The 24443-nt window shown below is 49.4% G+C and overlaps 1 protein-coding gene and 1 long non-coding RNA gene across 13 annotated transcripts in view; one reads left to right on the top strand and one right to left on the bottom strand.

Moving 5' to 3' along the window:
* Positions 1 to 593: 593 nt before the first annotated feature.
* On the bottom strand, positions 594 to 3510 carry LOC132664846 (uncharacterized). The gene is made up of 3 exons (XR_009603885.3): positions 3391 to 3510; positions 1929 to 2133; positions 594 to 1842 (listed from the first exon to the last, which is right to left on the bottom strand). It is a non-coding gene; the product is annotated as an uncharacterized LOC132664846 (long non-coding RNA).
* An 8304-nt stretch (positions 3511 to 11814) lies between these two features.
* PTK2 (protein tyrosine kinase 2) overlaps positions 11815 to 24443 on the top strand; it is a 257923-nt gene continuing 245294 nt past the window's right edge. For 5 of the 12 annotated variants that reach the window (XM_078441855.2, XM_078441851.2, XM_078441848.2 and 2 more), the window contains exon 1: positions 12358 to 12545. The gene's annotated coding sequence lies outside the window, so the exon portion shown is untranslated. Of the gene's footprint in view, positions 11929 to 12356; positions 12546 to 14724; positions 14826 to 24443 lie in introns of those variants that run through there. The other 7 variants (XM_078441853.2, XM_078441844.2, XM_078441846.2 and 4 more) reach the window with 5 other exon arrangements.

Raw genomic sequence — 24443 nt, 5'->3', positions numbered from 1 at the left:
GCGGCTCTGGGCTGCCAATTTAGGAACGAGCCTCTCCACATAGATACGTGTCCTCGAAGCCCATTTATAGAACACGCAGAGTCCTGGCCACTCTACGTGACACATGAGATGAGTTACAAACTACAAACATCGGGGCGGGGGGGGGAGGGTGGGCGGGGCTCAGTCGGTTGAGCGGCTGACTCTGGATTTCAGCTCAGGTCGTGATCCCAGGGTTGTGGGATCGAGCCCCACGTCGGGCTCTGCACTGAGTGTGGAGTCTGCTTGGGACTCTCTCTCTCTCCCTCTGCCCCTCTCCCCTGCTCACGCGCTCCCTCTCTAAAATAAAAACAGCAACAACAAAACAAACTACAGACGTATACTAAGAATGGTGGCCGCTCCTGTACCTGATGGACGGGCACACTCAGTGCCCCCATCAGATGAGCATCTGTGCGAGACACGCACCATGAATGAGACGCCAGCTCTTTCCTATGCAGGTGCTGCTCGTTGCTCGTAACAGCCCTGTGAGGCTGTGACGGTGATCCCGATTTTAAAGACGAAGGAACTCGATTTTAGGGAGCTCGAGATACTTTCCTCCGTATCCTAAGGAGTTTACCATGCAGGAACGTCAAGAAAATATAAAACAAAGCCAGAAAGTCAAAGCTAACACACCGTACATAAGCACGGAGAGTACTGAGTACTTAGAGAAACCTTCACTCAGTCACTCAAGAAACACTGGCTTTCGCGTGAGGTCATCCCCGCTCCTGGTTGGGTTCTTCCCGGAACTCCTGTGTCCCACACGCCTCTGGCGCTAATTTGCTGATGCCCTGGGTGAGTCACTTCCTTGCCAGGGCTCTGTTTCCCCCTCAGGGAGACCACACTGGCTGCCCACGCACACTGTTGATGAGGATGCTGGAGAAGAAGATGCCAGCTGTGGGGTGCGGGTTCCCAGGGGAGGGGGTGCAGGCCTTTCCCCCTGCAATTTATCTCTAGCCCTTGTGCTGGCAAACGCGTCCTGTTCCTGCTGCTGAAGTGTGTGCAATGCCTGTGTGTTGTCACATGCATTAATTATCCGGTGAAGGTTATAAACTAGCACTTGCCTGGGCTAGGTAACTGTAAAGAAAAGGGCTTTATCACCGTCACGGCTAAATGCGATGGCATAAAGCTGGAGAGGACGGAAAGGAAAATAGCTCGAGCCAAAGAATAAATGACATTTCAGAAAAAGCAGAAGTGGATGAGAAGATCGCTTGCAATTTAAAGTCACAACACATCCGATGACGTCATTGCTGGCATCTGGGTTATTTCAGGCTGGAAAGGGGCAGGTACACCCTGAGCCAGACAAGAGGCCCTGTGGCAGGGAGCAAAAGGTTTGATCTTGGGCAGTCTCTCAACCCTTCTGTGCCTCAGTTTTCTCATTCGTGAAATGGGACCATAATCACATTTCACTTGAAAGTGGTAGTAACAGAAGATGAATTCATATGCCTGGCTTCTAACGGAGGCTCAAAAAATCATAGCTACATCATTAAGGGTCACAGCGGGGGAAGCGAAACGTGGGTACGGAATTAATAGGTGCTTAGAATTAATTTCACTTTCTTGGACTAACATGAAGCTCTGTTTTACATGTCCCCGTCTCGTTTGTTTCCGGACTCTATGTCATCGCCTCGTGCAGCATGTAGACAGACCGTGTTCTGCTGGTAAATATACCAGGTTCCTGGGGCGGGGGAGAGCCCTGGTTGGTGGCGCTTGCCAGTTTCCATGGTGCACGTGTTCCCACCACGACCGATTTCAAGCTGCCAACGTGATGTCACCGAATGCAGGTCAGGAAGAGATGTCAGCGGCTCCTCAGTTCCTTTCCGTGGATTTCCGCTGCAAGGACACAACAGACAAGAGCCCAGATGATGGCAGTATGTGGTAGAGCCCTCAGGCAATGATGAGTTTGGGATCCTTACTACCTTTGTTTTTGACGTAATTTCATTTTCATCGATGGCTGCGTTTGACCATCGGCTCGCACAATCCTAACACTTCACCTCTGGCAGAGCATCTGGCGTTGAGTCTCGTGTTCAGTAAGCGCTCAATATGTGGTCATCTCTTCTCTCCAGCTCTGACGTTGTCTTGTTAACGATTCCCGCCTCAGTGGAAGTGAGAGTATGGAAAAGTCTAGAAAGGGAAGAGGAAAGAGGTGGCAGAAGAGAACGCAGGAGAAGCTAATGGAAGACGGAGCATTGGCTGGACCTGGAGGCTCTGGCCCTTCTGAGATGGGGAGCTTCTCCAGGAGGAATCAAAGTGTGGGTCCACGGGGCTGTCTTCTGTGGCTGTGCCAACCACCCCCCTCCCCACAGCACGAGGCTCCCAGCCAGTGGCCCGGACGACTCCTACCACCAGAGGAAATGGTGATTCCCCTCCTCCCCACTGGCAGAGCTCAGTCACGTGATGCACACTGGCCCTCTGGATGCACCTGTCTGGGAGTGTGAATCTTGAGCAAGCGGTGGGGAGATAAGATCGCCGTAAGACAGATTTCTGGTGGTGAACGGCAGAGTAGCACCATCCTTCCTGGTCACTTCTCCTGCCTGGTTCCAGAAAGCCCCTGCCCCCTGCCCAGTGTTTATCCTGCCTCTCTAGATTTGCTTTGGCTCACTGAGCCCCCTGGTATGTTTTCGTGGCAGATTCTCTGGGTGACCTCCTCAATTTTTTTTTTTTAGACTTGTAATTTGCTGGCTAAATGATATCATTTCTCAGCCTCTCTCCAAGCTGGTGTGGCCATGAGTGGGTCCCTGCCAGGGGATGGATGCACAAGTATTGGGTGGGACTTCCAGGACAGGGTGCCATTTGGTCCTCCCTCCCTTTTCTTTCCTGTTGCTTGGCACGTGGAAGCAATGGCTGGAGTTCTAGCAGCCATTCTAGGCCATGGGATAATCTGAGAATGGAAGTCATAGACGGTGGAGCGGAAACAGAAAGCCTGGGCCTCTGATGAATTCAGGGGGTCTCCACATCAGCTCTCTTTCTCTTTTGTTTATGTGACAGAACAAGGTCTGTAGGTTACTGCTATTGCGGTAGGGTCTCCGCTAAACACAGCTGAAACTATTCCTCCAAGTATCCCTTCCAGTAAAACTCCTTTGGCTGGCGACCCACCAGGGTTAGTTTCTATTATGGTAGCTTCACAGCAGAGTCCTGACTCACGGCCCATTTGTCCTCCCTCCCACAATCTCAAACCCCACATTCTGGCCCCCAAAGCTTGTCTGCCTTGTCAGTGACCCAGCAGAGCCTGGTTCCTTCCCAAGGGACGGGTCCTCTTACACTCTGCCCATACTGTGCCTTCCCCAAGGATGTCCTTCCCTGACCTTGACTGCTTTTAAGATCCAGCACAAACACCACCTCTGTGACAGCATCGCTTGGATGGCTCTGAGTCATAATTACCTGTTTACCTGTCTGTTCCCAGCAGACCACAGCAACCTGGTGTTTAGCAAGCTGTGTGGTACGTCCCGGGGGCTCAGCACCAGTGGTCTGAATGAGGGAACGGACATCACAGACATGGGAGGTGGGTCACAGCTTTATCACAAGACCCATCAACCTCTTCCCACACGCCTGCTGGCTACCTGGCTCTGTTCATGCACGGAGATTTCCGTGTGTCATCTGCGCTGATTTCCTGCAGCTCTGACCCATGCCAAACACGAGCCTGATTTTGAATGGATGATGTCAGGCGTGAAGGTATTTTGGATGTTAACAATATCCCCGGGAACAACAAAATAAATAAAGTGGTAGTGGCTTATTATAGCCTGAAGTAAAAAAATAAATATCCACATGTCCTTACTGATATCAATGATTAAATAAATTAACAAATGGGGGAGAAGAGACAAATCTCCCAAGAGAAGAACTCCAAATAATTTATGCAGACCCTCTGCCTTCAAGGAGGGTGAGCGTAACTCCCTGCTCTTTAGGCGTGGGCTATACACACTGAGTTTCTTCCAAAGCGTGCAGCCTGGAAGGGAGGGTGAGGAGAGTAGCTTTCCAGGGAAGAAAGCTGACAGACCTCAGCCAGGTGGTCAAGGCCAGGACCAACAGTCCTACATCACGTTGATGGTATGAGCTCTGGATGTGAGGACAATGGCTCTCTACCTCTGGGGTCTTCCTCCCAATAAATCACGGCCCCGTTCTAATCAGGAGAAAGACATCAGACAAATTCCCGTGGTGGCTCCTCCGAATAAATACCCACCCAGCACTGCTCAAAACTGTCCAAGTCAGCAAACACGAGGAAAGTCTGAGAAACGGTCATGGCCACAGCGGAGCCCCAGGAGACACGAACTAAAGGCAACGTGAAGTCCTGGATGGGGTCCTGGGGTAGAAGAGGGAGGTGAGGTTAAAACAAAGGAGGTCTGGGGGCGCCTGGGTGGCTCAGTCGGTTGAGTGACAAAATCAAGAATACTTGGTTTGGGCTCGTGATCTCACAGTTCATGAGCTTGAGCCCCGTGTCGGGCTCTGTGTGGAGTGCGGAGCCTGCTTGGGATTCTCTCTCTCCCCATCTCTCTGCCCCTTCCCCGCTTGTGCACACACACACTCTCTCTTTCCCTCCAAATATCTAAACTTTTTAAAAAATTTTTTAAAAAACACACAAAGGAAAGCTGAATAAACTATGGACCTCAGTCACAGGGCATCGGTATTGGTTAATTCATTGTAACAAATGTATCATGCTAATGTAAGACGCTAATAATAATTTCAAAAATTGGGTGCAGGGTACATGGGAACTCTATACTATTGTCTCCATTTTCCGTCAATGTAAAACTGTTCTAAAAATTAAGTCCTACTAAAAAGAAAGATCATGGTCCCAAGACTTGGGGAGACAATAATACTGTGTAGTATTCACTGATATTATTATGTGTCCATATGTCCCCTGCTCGCCCTGGCTGACTTGGGGAAAGCCGGGATGGGGAGGGCGCAGCCCGGCCCCGGGGAGCTGACAGAACGGCAGCCAGGTCAGTCCTGAATGTCCTCTGACGGGGAGCCACGTGCTCTCCTGTCGCACCAGCCCGGCTCTGACCGCTGCTTCTCTCTGTGATGCTGCATTAGCGCTGGGACCCGGCCAACTGCCCGGGGAGGTGGGCACCCCGGGGCCCCAAGAAACGCGTGCAGGGGGAGAAGGGCGTCCTGGGACAGAGGAAGGGGAGGCGGGCGCATCTGGTATTCTGGCTCTCCACCCCCACCCCTCCCTTCGCACCAGCACATGCTCTCTCTGCCCCGGTGTGTTTGGATGAGGCTGGGTCGGCCCCCTGGTGCCTGGCAGGCGGGGGGCCTAAGCTTGGCTGGCCAGAGCCAGGAGACTGTGGACACTCGGAAAACGGGAAGCGGCTCCCCAGGGGCTGTCGAGGGGAGGGGATGGGGCCCCTTCGCCATCACAGGCAGAGACCTGTGTGAGACTGGACTCCGGCGAGCGTTCTCCGGAGATAGGCTCAGCCAGCCTGACTCGAGGTGCGGGGAGTCGAGTCCTTGTTTTTTTTTTTTAATAAAAAAGTACAATTCCATGATTTTTAGGATTTTCAGAGCTAGCGCAGCCATCGCGGTGACCTTGGTCAGCGTGGCGTTCAGAGTAATTACACGTGGCAGGTGGAGAGTATTTTGGGACACGCGGTCCCAGCGACCCTGCTGCCTGTGCGCACACGTGCAGAGGCTGTGCACGACGTTCGCGTGGAGAAGCACCCACGTGAACGGCGACGCATACTGGCGACTGCAGGAATACTGGCTACTAGGGGCACCTGGCGGGCTCCGTCGGTAAAGCCCGTGAGTTTTGATCTCGGGGTGGGGAGTTCGAGCCCCAGGTTGGGTGTAGAGATTACTTAAAACTAAAATCTAAAAAGAACAAAGAATACAAGAATGCATGTATTTGTCATACCAATGTGATGCGTTAATGACAACTTTAGGACATGACGTTAAAAACAGTTCAGGGGCTCCCGGGTGGCTCAGTTGGTTAAGCGGCCGACGTCAGCTCAGGTCATGATCTCGCGGTCCGTGAGTTCAAGCCCCGCGTGGGGCTCTGGGCTGACAGCTCAGAGCCTGGAGCCTGTTTCAGATTCTGTGTCTCCCTCTCTCTGACCCTCCCCTGTTCATGCTCTGTCTCTCCCTGTCTCAAAAATAAATAAAACGTTAAAAAATAAAAATAAAAAAAAAAAAACAGTTCAGGGGCTCCCGGGTGGCTCAGTTGGTTGAACGCCACATTCTGGCTCAAGTCATAATATCGTGGTTCAGGAGTTTGGGCCCCGCATCGGGCTCACGGCTGTCAGCGCAGAGCCCGCTTCAGATTCTCCGTGTCCCCCCCACCCCCCGCTAGTGCTCTCTCCCTCAAAAATAAAAACAAAATAAATAACATTAGAAAATATTTGAATCTTATTTTTGATATAAAGTTTTGATCTTCATTAATTAACTTTCCATTCGATTCAACATTTGAGATAGAGGTCCCGCAACAAAGTGTTACATAAATATATGAAAATGTTATTAGTTTTTTATTGTTTGCATTGCCTCTAACGTGTACTTTGGTGAAAGCACATTCAAATGTGTGACTTTGGATGCAGTCACATCTTATTTCTAACCTCCTTCCACCCTGTGCTGCTGATGGTGGTGCTAGTCTGTGCACCTGTTACTGGTCCACGGGGAGATAGGCCAGGGAATTAAGAGTCTAGAAACTTTCGCAGCAATTTGACGGCTGCTTTATGTCCTTTAAATCTAAAGACAACAAAATCAGGGCTTGTATTTTGTACGTCTCTGCCTTTTTAAAAATCTCATTTATTTCTGAAAGTTAATTTTTATTGCATTTTACCAAGGTATTAGTCCAGGATGGAAGTGGAAGAAAAAAGAGTAGGTCCGTCACTTTATGCAGTTGGGGAACCCTGCCCTAGGTCACCGAGAATTGCTACAAGCTAAGGTCGTGATGGACACAGAAGCTTTGAAATTGCAACTTGGGAGAGAAAAAACAAAGGTGAGAAGATGAGAGAAACGGGAAAACTTCAAGGGCCGTCTGCTTACCCTGCAGATGCTGGAAAGCAGGCAGCCCTCTGTGCTGAGCATGATTCCCACAGAATTTGCAGGGAAGTGTGTGTGGGGCCCAGACCTGGGAGCAGTACCCCTGGGAGAGTCCCATCTGTGAGGTCCTGTGTCTGCTGCTATGGGCACACAGCCCCCAGGGCTGAGCCTCTGGAAGGGCCCGGAAGAGGTTCAACTAATGCTCCCTGTATCAGAGACACCTGGGACGTCACGGTGGGGCAGGGAGCAGGGACATCTGTGTGAGCGGCTGAGGCTGGGGCACCCCAACACCAGCTGAGGGTGTACCCACACCTGGGGTAAATCGTTCACACCCCTGGGGGCATGACCCTTCCTCCCCACCCTCAGAGGTGTTGATAGTCCCACATTCCTACATCCCTGCATTAAACTCCCATAGAAAGTGAAATCTCTTTCTTTCGTCCTTTTTAAACGTTTATGTATTAACTTTTGAGACAGAGAGAGAGAGAACGCACACACATGCGTATAGGTGCACAAGCGGGGTGGGGGGCAGAGAGAGGGGGAGACACAGAATCCGAGGTGGGCTCCAGGCTCTGAGCCGTCAGCACAGAGCCCCACTAGGGGCTCGAACTCACGGACTGTGAGATCGTGATCTGAGCCAAAGTCGGATGCTCAACCGACTAAGCCACCCAGACACCCTGGAATGTGAAATTTCAAACATACAGTAAAACCTGCATAAACGTCCTAGTCATCCTGTAAGTCCAGAATGTTCTCTCCTGGGCAAGGTACACGTGGTGGTTGTGGCCCACCTCACCTTGACTTTACCTACACATGTTAAAGGAGGGAATCTGGCTTCCGGTCCCCCACACTGTTCTTCCTCTGCCCTGCTTCCCCTTTGAGCATCTTCCCTAGGGACACCCCATACCCCCTTCCCTTCTGCTCTTGCAGTCTGCCCCCTCCCTCTCCCGATTTTACAGATGAGGAAGTGGAGGTCAGAGAGGTGGAGTGGCTGTCATGTGGCGGACTGGGGTTTGAACCAGGTCTGTTGGACTCCTTTCTCTGTTCTGCTGCTGTGTGTCCCTCCTCCTGACCGGTCTCCTGATCCTTAACACCCGAGGGCCAGCGGCACACCCGTGTCTCCCAGGGTCACATCTTACTGGATCTACAAGTGTCCCAGACACCAGTCTCCTGGGTCCCACTTATTCTCATCCCAGTTTCTCCATGCGGACCAGCAGGCTGGTCAGTGCCATGATGTGGGCGATAACTTGGGCTTTAGTGTCTTCTTGGTGACATCAGCTTCTTACTGTGCCTCCTCCTTACTGCCTCTACCCCCAGCCTTAAAGTGTATTTCTGCTTCCACTCTGAGCAAGTCCCTGCTAGGGACAAGCCCTCACCAGACCAGGGAGGTGGGGGGTTGCTTTTCAAGGGGGAAGTGCTCCCAGGGTCCCTGAAGCTGCTTTGCCAATGCACAGGAAGCCCTTCCTGAATGCTTCTCACATAAGGTCAGTGCCTAGCCTGTCTGGCACAGTGCAGGAAGGGGAGAAGCTACGTGGTCTGTGCGTTTCGTTTTTTGTATGGGGTGTGAGTGCAGCAGGGGCTTCGCAAAGCTGTGGCTTTGAGTTCCAGCCCCGCTGTCTGTCCCATTGCTTCCTTTCTCGTCATGGTTTTCACATCAGTAAAATGAGGGTGGTGTTAATCGTGTTCGTGATGCAGGATTGCTGTGAGGTTTGGAGACCGTGGACACAGCATCTGACCCACAGAGCCGAGTAAAATCAGCTTTTCCAGTGTTCATCCCAACAAGTGCCCTCCTCAATGTCCATCACCCATTTAGCCCATCCACCGCCCCCCCATCAACCTTCAGTTTGTTCTCAGTATTTAAGAGTCTCTTATGGTTTGCCCCCCTCCCTCTCTGTAACTTTCTTTTTTCCCCTTCCCCTCCCCCATAGTCTTCTGTTAAGTTTCTCAAGATCCACGAATGAGTGAAAACCTATGGTATCTTTCTCTGCCTGACTTATTTCACTCAGCATAATACCCTCCAGTTCCATCCACGTTGGTACAAATGGCCAGATTTCATTCTTTCTCATTGCCAAGTAGTATTCCATCATATATATAAACCACATCTTCTGTATCCATTCATCAGTTGATGGACATCTAGGCTCTTTCCATAATTTGGCTATTGTCGAAAGTGCTGCTGTAAACATTGGGGTACAAGTGCCCCTATGCATCAGCACTCCTGTATCCCTTGGGTAAATTCCTAGCAGTGCTGTTGCTGGGTCATAGGGTAGTTCTATTTTTAATAAAATCAGCTTTTGTTAACGTTATACTCTGGGTGGTCTTTTGAACCCCCCCCCCCCCAAAGACCATCAAGATTTATAGTGACCTGTACAGAAATGCTATTGCAATCAATAACACTCATTGAGGGTCTATTATGCCAAGCGCTCTGCTGGCCATTTTACAAGAAGGGTTCATTTTCTCCCCACGACAACCTGACGTATGGAGTTTTCTCCATAAACTCCACTGACAGATAAGGAATGATGTCATGTGGACAGCCCAGCATCAGATGCTGGCACACAGTTGAACTTGAGCCTGGGTCTGCTCCATTGTTCTTGAACTCCTGAACCTGAGCTCTCAGGCGCCACAGAGTGTGCTCAGGGGGTAAGGAGGGTCTGCTGGGCTACCTGCTGCTCCTTTTCTGTCTACTTTTTCTCCTCTTTGTACCTGTTTGCACCCCCTTTTCCTCTTTTATTAAGTAGAAGAGTAATCAACGCTGCCCTTCAAGAGCGTCAGTTTCAAGTGCTCCAGGATAACCTTGAGGAAACTGAACCCATCAGTTACCTATGGCAGTGGGACTATGCCCAAGTCTAGAGGCATAAAACCACAGGTATTTTATTTGCTCACGGTCCTCTGGTTGGCCAGGGTGGGCTGGGTGAGTCCACGGTTCTGCTGGCCTCTCTGGGTCTCCGGTGGCTGCAGCTGGCTGAATGCTTGACTAGAGCCGGGTGGTCGGCTTCCACATGGCCTCCTCCCTCCCTGCCAGACCCTCTGACTGGTTTAGAAGGTGAAAAGCAAGCCACACCACCTCCCGCAGCTTTGGCTCAGAAGTCACACAATATCACTTGTGACACATCTTGGTCAAGCAAGTCGGGAGATCCATCCAGAGTCAAGGAGGGAACGACCAGGTTTTATGTCTTGTTGGGAACAGTTGTCAACAAGTCGGTGTCCATTGAAGCCGCAACCCCTCCGGCCCGCTCTGCACCCCGCAAAGATATCCTTGCAAAGATATCCTTGCTGTAATCCACTGTGTCCCTCCACTCCCCTCCCTGACTCCCACTTTCTTCTACTTTTCGTTTTAAAGCTTATTTATTTATTTTGAGAGAGAAAGGGGGGAGGGGCAGAGAGAGATAGAGAGAGGGGGGAGGGGCATAGAGAGAGGGAGAGAAAGAATCTCAAGCAGGTTCTGCACTGTCAGCACAGAGCCTGATGCGGGGCCCGAACTCACAAACTGTGAGATCATAACCTAAGCTGAAACCAAAAGCCGGACACTTAACCAACTGAGCCACATAGGTGTCCTTTGTCTTGTACGTTTTAATTTTAAAAAATGTTTATTTTTGAGAGAGAGAGAAGGAGAGAGAGAGAGGGAGTGAGAGCAGGGGAGGGACAGAGAGAGGGAAACACAGAATCTGAAGCAGGCTCCAGGCTCTGAGCTGGCTACACGGAGCCTGAGGCAGGGCTTCGAACCCATAAACTGCGAGACTATGACCGGAGTTGAAGTCCGATGCTTAACTGACCGAGCCGTCCAGGCGCCCCTCTTACACTTTTAATAACAGATTCTCACTTCCCGTCACCCAAAGCTGCAGTCGCTTCACAAGTGTCTCATTATATGCCAGGGACCCATAAGTGAACAAAGTCCTTGCTTTAATGAATCTAACGCTCTGGGACAGGGACATACAATCAAGAAATAAACAACTACACAGTGTAGGGCTGTGGAGGACAATAGATGCTTTGGAGAACAACAGAGCTGAGTCAGGGGGCCGTATGTGTGTGTGTGTGTGTGTGTGTGTGTGTGAGAAACCATGGAGGGTAGTGGGTGGTTCCTATTATACACAGAGTGGTCAGTTGGCATCTAATGAGGTGACATGTAAGCCTGAGAAAGTGAGGGAGGAAGAAGTTCCAAGCAGAGGGAAGAGAATTCCAGGTGGACCAAACACCGGGTATAAAAGCCCTGGGGCTGACACACTTCCTTGCAATCTTTAATGTAGGTTAAAAAAAAACACACACACACCAAAGAAACCGTAATACATTTCATTAAAGAACAGTAAACATATTTAAACGCAGTAAAGCTCTTTGTAAGCAAAATTGCTTTATTTCACTTGCTTCTGTTGTAACCAGAATCATATCGTTGCCGAGAGCAGAATGGGGGGTTACCTTTCTCAGCTTCAGGGAGTTCACCTTTAAAACGAGTATGTGTCTAACTTGCCTCCTGGCTTGTGGATCAAAGTGACACCGTAAAAATGAAAGTTGCTCTGCTTCTGGTTTCATTTCCTACCGCAAGGTTGTCATCCTTTTTTTTTTTAAAGAACACAAATCAGATATTACTTCCTGCTTAAAACCCTCCAAAGGCTCCCTGCTGCCTAGAGAATAAAGATGCCTTAAGAAGCCCCTGGAAGGCTGCATTTTTACCCCCCCCCGCCCAGGCTCCAGTCATTGGTAATCAGCTCCCCTCGGACATGGCTCTCTTCTCAGCTGCCCTCTGCCTGGTGACTCCCAAGTGCCGGGGGTCCTACTCCTCTTTCTCGAGGTTCAAGACCTGGGAGACCAGCGCCCAGGCCGCAGATCGGGGCTCAGCGGGCGCTTGAGTGGAGATCCAGTCTTGGCAGGGCCCAGCATTAGCGGTGATGCCAGTCAACACATCCCTGAGCCTCACTCACTTTGCCTCTGTGCAGAGGGGCCCAGGATACCCAACTCGTCTCGGTAGGCGCGCCCCGCGGGGGTGTGGGCCCTGGGGTCGGGCTGCAGGGCGGCCGGCGACGAAGGCCCTGCGGAGGGGCCGCGTCCGGGCCTTGCGGGCGGGCAGGGGGCAGAGGGCTTTCCCGAAGTCGGTCCCCTCCCCGCCCGCCCAGAGTGCTATCGGGGGGAGAGGGGGACCCCGGCTCTGCCGGCCTCCCGCGTCTCCCCCAACCCCCGCGGCCACGCCCGCGCGCAGCCCCTGGCCGTCCCGAAGGCCCGGCGCGGCTCTCCGGCGCGATCTCGGGAACGGAGCCTCGTCGCGTGCTGGGCATGCGCGGGCCGCGGGACGCATGCCGGGTCCTCCCGGGAGGCGGAAGCTCGGCGCGGGGACGCGGCCGGGCGCGCGCAGTGGCGGGGTCGCGCGCCTCAGCCGGTCGCCGCGCACGCGCGGCCCGCGCCGACGCAGCACGGCCCCGAGGGCGCAAGCCCGCCGCCGCCGCCGCCGCCGCCGCCACCGACGCTGCCGGGCCGGGACCGCTGTGCGCCCGCGGCGTGAGGCGTGGGAGGGAGCGCGGTCCCGGCGTTCGCGGCGCCGCCTGGCAGTCGTCTGCCCTCGCCTCCCGGCGCCCAGCGCCGCCCGAGTGAGTGCGGGGCCGGGGCGGGGGCCGGGGCGCGGGCGGGCGGGCGGGCGGGCCGACTCCCGGAGCTGGGGCTTGGCAGGGCCGCGGCCCGCGGGCGGAGGGCCGCGAGGGGCGAGCAGCCGGTCCGGGCGGCGGATGCGGCCGAGACGGGCCCCTCCCGCGCGCGGCTCGGAGGCCGGGGATGTGGGGAAGACGAGGGAGGGGCCCCGGGAGGACGACGCTGTGGGGAGGCTCGAGATGTGGGGCGGACGGGGGGTTCCGGGGGGCTCGGAGAGGCCAGGGACCGGGGAGGACGAGGGGGCGGGTTCTGGGAGGACGGCGATGGGTGGAGGACGGAGATGTGGGGAGGCCAGGAAACGTGGGGAGGCCGACGGGCTCGGGCAGGCCGGGGGGCTCGGGTAGACGGGGGGGGGGCGTTTGGGGGAACTGAGAAGGCCGGGGGGCTCCTGGAAGGTGGGGAGGGAGGTGCATTCGGGGGCCTCGGAGAGGCGGAGGGTCTGGAGGCCGGGTTGGGGGGGTGGTGGGCGGCTTGGGGAGGCCAGCCGCCGGGCTCCTTGGGAGCGGGCCGATTGCCTCAAAAACAAAAGGGGGGAGAGAGGAAGGAGGAGGAAGAGGGAAATCCTTGGGGACCCTGGGGGCATCACCCGGACCCGGAATGCAGACTCCCTGGCCCTCGGGCAGGGAAGGGCGGGCCTCGAACCCGGATCGCGGTCGGCTCCTTCCCCGCTGCTGGCGCTCAACTTGCCGAGGCCCTGTGGTTTTTTGGGCGATAGCCCTGGACCTCTTGATTCATTGTGCCTCCAAGTTTCCTCCTCTGCCCACCCCAGCCCCCAGCTCTGCTGCCGGGGTAGGTGGAAGAACGACTCGCTGTTTCTCCCTGGCTTCCTTTTCTTTCTCAGGAGGAGGCTGTGTGTGTGTGTGTGTGTGTGTGTGTGTGTGTGTGTGTGTGTGGTTCCTTGGTTTTATTAATTGCAGGATTTAGCTTAACGCACTAAGAGTAAAAAGAAATTTTTCTTGAGTCATTTCAACAGTGTCTCATTCTTGCATAGTTAGCCTGCAGCTGGGTTTTTGGCAGTGAGACTAAGATAATAGTAATATTGTAGTAATTATGGGAATTGGTTGAAATACGTTCAAGCTGAAGGCGGTGTAAGAGTTTGGAGATCTGTGCTTAAGACGACCGTGGTTGGGATTCTTAGGTAGAATGTAAACATTTTCGTGGTTGGAAAAATAGGCCGTCGCTACTTGAAATGAAATACCAGAGCCTCACCCCTAATAATTTATTTGTATAATGGGTAAAGAAAATAGTCTTGTCCTGCAAATGGCACAGCCGAGAACGCTGGTCGGTTGTTTGATCTCTGAAAATCTGAAAAGCATGGATGAAGTGATTGGAAGATACATGGTGAATTAGCATTCACCTTTTGTTGAGGTACAGTCTAGGCAATATTTTCAGGCAGCTGCACTTTCTAGATAACTTTTGACACCTCGCAATATTTAGACACATGAAACTTTTAAAGGAAGTTTGTGTTTCAGCGTCTTTAGACGTATATTGTTTTATATTTGTGTCTGTCCTTGGAGGGGGAGTACCACCTGAGCTGCCAGTAGTCTTCTGAATACTTTTGTGGCACTAAATGTTGAAGAAGCAGCAAGATCAAGTAGTTTAGGCGGTTATGAAATAATCCAATTCAATATTGAAAACCGGGAAAAGATTGTTTAAAATACATGACTGTCTTTAAAACATTCCAATCAGTGGAAGACGTTAGGTTATGCACTGAATAGAGAGACCTACACATTATTCAGAGGTGATGCATCAAAAAGCAAGTCCTTGGTTGGGGCGCCTGGGTGGCGGTGGCTCAGTCAGTGAAGTGTCTGACTTCAGCTCAGGTCACGATCTCACGGTTCGGTTCGTGTGTTCGAGCCCTTTGTTGGGGCTTTGTGCTGACAGCTCAGAGCCCAGAGGCTGTTTCTGATTGTGTCTCCCTCTCTTTGCCCCTCCCCTCCTCACGCTCTGTTTCTCTCCGTCTCTCAACAATAAATAAATGTAAAAAAAATAAAAAATAAAAAAAAAAAGCAAGTCCTTGGATAAATAAAGACATTGAATCCAAAACCTAGTATTTAAGGTTCGGGGCAAAGAATACTGGAGCAGAGGCCTAGAGGACGCATGACTTGAGCCTCTTTTCAGGCGGGCAGTGCACTGAAGGTGAATTGTGTCAGGTTAGGGGTGAGGTTCCGTGAGGGAAGCGGCAAAGCGGTGTCTGGGGAAGCTGGAAGTTGGGAACCGCAGTGAGTACTTTCTAACTAAAGGAGTTTCTCTAACACTCCATGCTCATTGTTGGAAATTACAGAACTTAATGTCCTAGTTCTTCAAATTGGGTTCTTCAGCAAGTCAGATAACTTTTCTTGCCAGGAAGTTGGAGAAGTTGTCTAAATAACAAAATTGTATTGTTAAAAATAGCCCCTTTAAAAAATGCGGATTTGGGGTGCCTGGGTGGCTCAGTCGGTTCAGCGTCCAACTTCGGCTCAGGTCATGATCTCGCAGTTTGTGAGTTCGAGCCCCGCGTCGGGCTCTGTGCTGACAGCTCGGAGCCTGGAGCCTGCTTCGCATTCTGCGTCTCTCTCTCTCTGCCCCTCCCCTGCTCACACTCTGTCTCTCTCAAGAATGAATAATTAAAAATTGTCTTAAAAGTAGCACAACAAAAGATGAGATTCAGAGTCTTAATTCAATATATAAATCTTGAACCTCTAAAATTAAACATTTTCAGTTTAGACAGAGTTTTAGCTAAAATCTTATTTTAAATCTCAATATAATTAAAAGTTCTATTATTTTTGTCATTTGTGAATGAGGGATTTTTTTGCTTGTAAATCAGTAAAGTTTAGTTTCTGTAGTAATTTACTTTGCCTTAAAGCTCTAGCTTAAGAACTTATTTTCATTACTGTATCTTCCCTTATTAAAATCCCTTAAATAGCAAAAAATTGCTATGTGGGTCTTTGAGAATTTTTACTGATGCGTATATAAATTATTTAAAATGCAAATTTTAAAAACTTGGGCAAAGTAAATGACCTTATTTGAGTCGATAGTAATAACAACAGGAAGTTTGTGAATGCAGTAAGCACTCAAACATGAAGCTGCTTCTCTGTCCTTAGAAGGGTCCTCGGTGGGACAGGATGAGGGCAGTTCCAGGTCGTCTTTGGCTGTACCTGGGTGTCACTGCCTCAACCAGCTACATTAAGAAGTTGTTTTTTTACTTCCCTTCTATGAAGCATGTGTAGTAATGGATTATTTGAACCCTTGATGTCTTTTTCTCTGTACTAACATTTTGGCAAAGTTTTTTTTTTTTTTTTTTCCTTTTTCTTCCATGTCATGACTCCCAAAAGGCAGCCTGGTGCAGGAGAAATGAAATTCCTGTCTGCCACTTTCTGGCATTAATTTCTAGGAATTGTGCCAAATCTTACCATTCAGAACCGCATAAATGTGTTTCTGATTATAAAGTAGCAGAAGAAGCCTCTCTGTTCCTATCTATAACAATTGCATTGTTTTTCCTTTTTTTTTTTTTTTTTTTTTTTGCTAGGCTCTGTGATGGAAATAAAATTCAGATAAGCATATGTAATTCAACTTTCAGTTTAGATGGAATTTTTAGCACATGTTGTTAATTATAGTCTGATTTGCGTAAGCACTAATGAAATGGTTTTTAGATGAAAGTATGAAATAAATATTTTCACCTGGTTGGCACTATTCCCACTTTTAAGCAATTGAAAGCCTTTGAGAAGAAAACTAGTAGTATCCTCACAAAGCTTACCTGTTTTCAGGACATGAAGGCGTTCACTTAGAAGCTTTGTATTTAAAATAATCCTGCCTAGATCTTACTGATATACGTTGCCATTTACTGTTAACTCATTTTTGAGAACAAGAAAAGTGACAAAAGTCATCCATTTCAGTATTAGCCCCTGACAGGAGAGGACACGTAATGTTGCTGGGCACCTGTGTGGGTACAGTGTGGTATTGTAGGGGTCACTACCCTTTTGCAGAGGAATTAACTCTGGGAGATGGGACCTGAGCCGATTGCTTTTGTGCTGTATCTCCTGCTCATTTTACAGACGAAACACTGGAAGTCTGGAGGCAGAGTAGCCTGCCGTGGGTCTCTTGGCCCACAGGTGGCAGATCCTGGCTGGCGAGGCCTGCTGGCCTTTCTGTGCAGCCTCTGACTAGAGGAGCACTGGTCTTACAGATCCCAATCCAGCCTTCTGAAGTGGGAGTGAACAGTGTGCAAGGGCACAGGAAAGTTTAAGTAGTTACATTTCCTGTTTCAATCTGACCGTTTCATATGGTGAAGTTATGATCTGGCCAACATAGTGTAGGTAAACGTTTTAACGCACATACCAACATTGTTTAATTATGTTAAATTAATTTAGAGTTTGTTAAATGAAAATGTGTAACGTATGGTGCAGTGATTGATGCTTCTTATTTGTTAAAGGATATGCTTTCATAATTTCCACATTTATACAGTTTTTTCATCAGTGACTTTTTCGGGGGGTGTCAGTGACTTTTTCCGGGGGGGGTTGTTTATGAATATGGTTTTGTGGGAAGCAAGGAGTAACGTAAGGGAAAAGTAAATGGCACGTTTCTCGTGCAGGTTTAATCCCCTTGGAGTAAATCCTAGCATTTATAATCTCTAACACACTGGTGCTCTAGAAATGTTTCTGCAATGAATGTGCTCATTCTCACCGATTTAGAATTTTCCATCCTGCTTTTAACAGTTGACTTACTCTGTACTCCTTTATTTGGGGCCAGTGGACTAAAACCAAGCTCAGAAGAATCTGGAAAGTTGTATCTTCGGGCTTTCTGTGCCTAGGATCTCCCTTCTGCCTCCATACTCTACCTTAAAAGTTCTGCCATTTGGTGCTTTCGATTCTGTGAGTGGTAGGTGCTTGTTGGGTCTACTTGTGACCAAAGCACCATGTGTTTGTCTTTGAGGGACCGAAGGCAGACTGGTGTGGTTTTATACCTTCTGTATTTGTAGTGCCTTGTGTGTCTTACAGAATTTAAGCCCCAAGAGGGCAGAAACTTTGTTTCCTACACTGTGGCATGCCCAACGTCCGGCACAATAATACTTGTTGAAGGAGAGAACTCGTACTGTGTCAGCTGTCCACTGTGTTGTTTGCCTTGGTAAAGAACCTTACCTAAGAACCAAGTAGGACTTGATACGAGGGGACATCGTGGATTATCCGTGTTTCTGCTTTTGTCTGCCTTATTCTAGATTATAGGTATTATTAAACTTGAGCCAGGAGAAAGACAGTTCTCTGTCCTTTTACAATTTTCAAGTGTATTTTTTTTCCTAGAAAAAATGATTTTGTTGGAATTGACCATGGGTTCCTTGGGACTCATTCTATGTTCTGAAGACAGAAAATTGCTCAAGGTGACACGAAATGAATGGGGTTTAGAAAAGATCCTTGATTCCCGGTCTCTAGAAGCTCTGATGTATCTTTTGCTAATCGGTTGGACCCATCAGATACTTCACAAGGGTTTACATTATGCCCTGAAACCATTTTAAAAGAGGGGTTTCACCTTCCTAACGCTGTAACGCGAGTTCTGCACTCCAGCTCTCCCTTGACCTGACGAGTCTTTTATGCTGTTATTCAGAGAAAACATTTTGAGTGACGGGTCACCTGCCTCCACTCAGGTAAGGAAAGTCAATATTTGGGTAAAAAGAGTAGCTTGTTCTTCCTCAGCAGGTTCCTCCTAGTCTTGCTGTGTTGTGTGGGGAAGTGCGCGTGCGCATGGTCTCCAGCAAACTCTAGGTTGTTGGCAGAGGCTTTCCCGGTGTGGCCGCCTCGCCTCGCTGTCCCTGGGACCTGGATAGAAATGCGCACGCTCCTGCCCCACCTCTGACCTCCTGAATCAGACTGGGGGTGGGGCCAGCCGACTGCTTTAACACTGGGTCCAGGAGCTTTTGTTTCCTGCTGATGTCAGTGAACCTCTACTTGAGAGTGTTTTAAAAGAGATGCAGCTCACAGCAGGCAGAATCTGTGGTCAATGGCAGGGATGGGTGTATCCCCTGCCCACTTAGGCTGGCCAGGGAGATTGCCTGCCCCTCGGGACTCTGAGATCTGTTTCTCAGGATTTTCAGGGTCTTGGGAAGACCTCACGACTAATTTTGTTCAGGGATATTGAATGTTTTATGCTGAGATCATTTAAGTCTTCTGAATCTTGGTTTGGATTTTAAATGAATAATTTTGCATTAGGATAGCAGTTTAGATGGCCCCTGGGCTTGTGGCTTTTGGCAAATAGCAGGAGAGTGTGTACATGTGGGTGCGTAGGGTGCACGTTCCCCTGGACGTTTTGTTTTGGTGCTGAGAAATTGGCTCACTTATGCTAGCGTCAGGAGGGTCTCCAAGTCCTGGGGCGACTCCTAAGCAGCTTTGTGCGAATGGACTCTGTGCCTAGCGTCAAAGTCCTATCCAAACTTAATACATTTTGTTTTCCTTTTGTCTCTATTTCCTAAGAAAAGGGCTAGATAAAAGTTAGTATACAAACACAGGAGTGGTGATGTGCCTCCTGTCGGCCGTGTCCTATGCAGAGTTAGACGCACCTGTTGGCAAATACAATATCGTTAAGCTCAGGGACGAGGACTCGGTATTATCCTGTACGTGTCTGTGGGTCCTTCACAGCTTGCTCGGGCTGCTGTAGTAGGTTGGCCCTCGGTAGTTTGTTTAATGATGGAAGAAGAGTCTGTCCTCCTGCTGGGGGGACCTCGTGGTCTTTAAGTATGTGAAAGTTGTCACAAAGGTGGACAAGACAAATTAGGGATAGACAGGTAGAGTTAAGTGTACTGTAATCTCAAAACGAAGTACAAAGGATGTTTCCACATACCTCCTCTGGCCCCCATCAAACTTTGGTGGTACAGCTTTGTGACAGAGAAAATAAATGAGCTGGTGGGAAGACACAGTCTGGAACAATTGCTTTCTCCTTAAATTGGTCAAGTGAAGTTGAAGTTCTAGTTCACGGTCAGTTGTAGACCCTGACCCCCTTAAAGGTACTTCTGCACACCTGGCCCACAGCAGCTTCTCGGTATACGGAACGGAGGCTCCATCCATTGTCCGTCTTCTCTCTGATTACTCCTTCAGCCCCTCTCTCTGGTCTCCCTGCCGTCTCCCCGCCGTCTCCCCTCCCTGCCCCTTCTGGTGGTTTCTGGTGTGTTGCCGCCTTGTGGTTTTAAATAACCTTTTCCTGGTTGCAGTGAGGTTGCATATCCTTTTATGTGTTTACTGGCCGTTCGGATTCACTGTTTTGCAAAGTTCCCATTTTTTCTATTAGGTTAGTTGTAAATTGATTTGTAGACTTTATACGTTCACGACACATTCTTTGTTGGGTGCGTATTTTGCCACTGTCTCTTCCCACTTAGTCATACACAGTTTCACTAATTCTGTGGTTTTGTTTTGTTTTGTTTTTGATGAATAGAAGTTCTTAAATTTAGTTAGTGCCATTTATGTCTTTTCCTTTGTAGTTGATGCTTTTTGTTTCCCTACCCTGAGGTCACGAACTAATTCTCCTTTACTTTCTAAATGCCTTTTTGTACTTTCGCTTTTACCCTTTAACTTTATAATCTCGTGGAACTGGTTTTGGTGTATAGTGTGAAGAAGGGACGCAACTTCATCAGTATGGGGACATTTAGTTGTCCTAACTCCATTTACCAAAAAGATGGTCTTTAGGGGCACGTGGGTGACTTAGTCGGTTAAGCATCCAGCTCTTGATTCGGCTCCAATTGTGATCTTGTGGTTTGTGCGTTTGAGCCCCATGCTGGGCTCCACAGTGACAGCACGGAACCTGTTTGGGATTCTCTCTCTCCCTCTCTTTCTGCCCCTCTCTCTTGCACTGAAAATAATAAATAAACATTAAAGAAAAAAAAAGGTCCTCTTCTCCCCAATGCTCTTCAGTGCCACCACTGTTGTAAATGAAAGGTCCATGTGTATGTGCCTCAGTTTCTGGACTCTCTGATTCCATTGGTACAGCCCACTTTAAGCTGTCTGAATCTCTGCAGGTCTGTAACAAGTCTTATCGTGGAGCTCTTCCCACCTGGGTTCCTCTTCAGGCTTACCTTGGCCATCCTTGACCCCTTGTAGATCTGTATCTGTTTTAGAATCACTTCTTAACTTCCAAAAAAATTTCTCCCTGACGTTGCTTGGGATGGTATTGAATATGGTCAATGTGTAGAGAGTTGTTTCTAGTTTTGAGTTGTTACAGATAAAGCCTATGAATAATTTTGTCCAAGTCTTCATGTGGACATAGGCTTTCATTTCTCCTGGAACGGCTGGCTCTAGGACTGTCACGGCTGGACCATATGGTAGGTGTCTGCTTGACTTTGTAAGAAGGTGCCACACTCTGTTCTGGACGGATGGGCCATTTTCCACTCCTCCCAGCCTTGTGGGAGAGTTCCAGTTGCTCTGGGTTGTCGGGGCAACACTCGGTGTGGCCAGTCTTCTAGCTTTGGCCATTCCGATAGGTGTGTCGTGGTCTTTTTTTGTGGGTTCCCTTGTTTCCCAAATGCCTAATGATGTTGAGTATCTTTTCGTAGGTTTTTTGCCACTCATTTACCTTCTTTGGTATTCAAATCTTTTGCCTATTGGTTTTTTTTCTTATTGGTGGGTTCTTTATATATTCTGGACATAAGTCTTCATTAGATCATGCTGTGCCTGTCTCTCATGCTGCAGCTTGTTTTTACACTCTCTTAACAGGGTCCTGAGGACAGAAGGTGTGAATTTTGATGATGTCTCGTGTATCAACTTGTTGCTTTATGGACTGTGCTTTTCTAGTGTCATAGTTATGAAATCGTTGCCTAATCCTGGGTCACAAAAGTTTTCTCCTGTGTCCTCCCCTCCCCTCTCCCCTCTAGAAGAGTTTCGGGTTTTACATTTAAGTCTGTGATTCATTTTGAGATCCTTTTTATTTATGGTGTGGGATATTACTTGTAGGATTCTTCATGTAATCCTCATTATTTGTAGGACTCTTTTGAGGCATAGAATAAAGATGTAGCCCCTCGAGAGAGTATATTATTTTCTTTTTTGCTTCAGCCAGTGTGGGATCACCTTAAAGCAAGTGCGGACCTGGACCACCTGATGCTGGAGTTTTCCTGGACAGATGATTCACTGCTGGTTTCTCTTACCTTGAGCTGTTAGCCTTTAGGGTCATGCTCATGGAGGGAGGGGTTTTGGTAGACATGTTGGGGGATCTGGCCTTTGATTCCTGTTTCCCTGTTGTAAAAATGAAAGTTGAAAACGTTCAGAATTGGCAGGTGACTTCAGGGCAAAGGTGGTTTCTGTGCTCGTTTATCTCTTTGGGTTCCTGAGTTCGGTTTAATTTTGGCCCGGTATTTCCTCGTTGTCAGTTTCCGGTTGCCTTTAAGATTTTTAAAGTATTCTCTCCATGTCTTTTATAGTCTTTTTCAGGGTAAGGGTTGGAGCCAGTAACCTGGCCTGTAGCTGAAGAGCCAAGGAAAATTCTTTATCATTTTCCTGCAGTGTTTGCAGTCTATCCTTGGATCTGTGTCGCCTGCTGTGGTTGCTAGCCACGTGTGGCTATTTAAATTAAAATCAAGTAAACGTTCTGTTTCACAGTCACACTAGCCCCAGTTCGAGTGCTCGGCATCCGCATGTGGCTAGTGGCTACCCCACTGGACACTGCTGAGTTGGAACATTTTCATCATCATGGGACATTCTCTTCGACGGTGCTGGCCGGGCTCTTGAGAACCTCACCAGGGATTTGCAGTGGCACGTGGGTCTGCCCTGGAGAACCTCCGATACAGGTACCCTTGCTGCTGCAAGGTTGACTTTTTCTGGAATCTGTCTGCAGCTACAAGAGCTGGACAGATGGTCGGGCCCCTTTCAAAGGCTTGTCATGGAGCCTTTCCGTAGGTGCACTTTGGGTTCTCGGGGTGGTGGAGGTGGGATAACGGGAAGATGTGGTGCGTTGAGGAGGAAACCATGAAGTACTGATACTTACACGTATCTGCCTTGTGGTTACTGTGGGCATCTGATTCAGTTTGGTTTATAAAAAGCAGCATTAACTTGAAAAGTATCAAAATTAACTAATGGGGCGAAATTACATTTTATCCCTCCCCTCAAGTCTCCGGTATTAGCGAGTGAACATTCTAGGTGTTGTAGTTTGTGTAAGGAGGCAGGTCTCCTTAATGGAAAGAGCGTCCTATTTAGGAAACAGAAGGTCTGGGTTCACACGTTGGGGCTTTGCCTTTAGTCATGTGACTTCTGACACTGTCCTTATCTATAAAGTCTAGTGTCTGTAATCTCAGCCTTTGAGGCTCTGTGTGCAGTTACTGTGTAAAATGCTGTACAGATGTGACGTGCTGGCCCAGCTGACCCTTGTACAGTGCAGGGGTTTAGGGCACCGACACCCGTATAACGAAAATTCGCAGTTAGCGTGTATTGTGTTAATTTTTTAAATGTTTATTTATTTTTGAGAGAGAGAGAGGGACAGTGCGAGCAGGGTAGGAGCAGAGAGAGAGAGGGAGACACAGAATCCGAAGCAGGCTCCAGGCTCCGAGCTGTCAGCACAGAGCCCTACACGCGGGGCTCGAACCCATAAACCACAGGATCATGACCTGAGCCGAAGTCGGACACTTAACTGACTGAGACACCCAGGCGCCCTTTCTTAAAAAAACCATTTTTTTTTAATGTTTAACGAATATTTTGTGTGTGTGTGATATGCTATATTCTCATAATAAAGGAAGCTAGAGAAAAGAGGATGTGAAGAAAATTATAACAAAATACATTTATTGTGTAGTATTTATTGAAAACAATCTGTGCAGGGGCGCCTGGGTGGCTCAGTCGGTTGGGCATCCGACTTCGGCTCAGGTCATGATCTCGCGGTCCGTGAGTTTGAGCTCCGCGTCGGGCTCTGTGCTGACAGCTCAGAGCCTGGAGCCTGTTTCGGATTCTGTGTCTCCCTCTCTCTCTGACCTTCCCCCATTCATGCTGTGTCTCTCTCTGTCTCAAAAATGAATAAACGTTAAAAAAAAAAAAATTAAAAAAAAGAAAACAATCTGTGCAAAAGTGGACCCAGTGGTTCAAGAGTCAACAGTGTTAAGGGCCTGTCTTGTGCATGGTGTAGTGCCCGTGGGGGCACAGACAGCAGGGCAGAAGGGGAACGATACAGTCCACATGGAGCGGGACACCCACAGTGGGAGTGCCATAGTGGAGTGCTCTGCGGACCTGGAGGGCAGGTCCCCAGTCATGGTCAAGCTCAGAGGCCGGCAAACTTTCTCTCTTTAAGGCCAGACCGTAAATGTTTCAGGCTTTGTGGGCTACATTGGGCCTGTCACAGATGTGTGTGTGTGTGTGTGTGTGTGTGTGTGTGAACAACCCGTTAAAAAGGTAAAAATCTTTCTTAGTCAAGAAACCACACAAAATCTGGCTGTGGGCCAAATGCTGTGACCTCCGCAGGTCTGGCTGTCTGCGGCAGTCACAGAAATACCGAGGACAGGACGATGGGAAGCAGGCGGGGCCTCTCGGAGGACACACCCCGTGGAAGGGTGCGGAGGTGGGAGGCTGGGGTTTGTGGAACCGAACGCTGGCGCCGGTGTTTGGGCGTACAGGGTGGGTTGGGTAGAGGAGGAGGTGAGGTTGATACTGCCTGCAGGATCAAAGCAGTGTGCGCCTGACTCTGACGGGAGCCGACTTCTACGGCAGGAGGATGGTTGCACCGAGGACAAGGGTCGGGCAGGGAGGTGTCGCCAGGGTGCACTTCAGAAGGCAGAGGGACCAGACCCTTGTCATTAAGGAAGTGGCTGCCTGGTGTCGCTCAGCTAGTAAAGTGATGGGCAAAGTGCAGACGGTCTGATTTAACAGCCTGTGTTCTTTTAATTATACAATTACGTCGTACACACAAGTGAA

The sequence above is a fragment of the Panthera onca genome, chromosome F2 (assembly GCF_046562875.1).
Source record: "Panthera onca isolate mPanOnc1 chromosome F2, mPanOnc1 haplotype 2, whole genome shotgun sequence".
NCBI classification, from domain to species: Eukaryota; Metazoa; Chordata; class Mammalia; order Carnivora; family Felidae; genus Panthera; species Panthera onca.
Note: the sequence above shows the minus strand (reverse complement) of the source record. Positions and strands in the feature narration are given on the sequence as shown.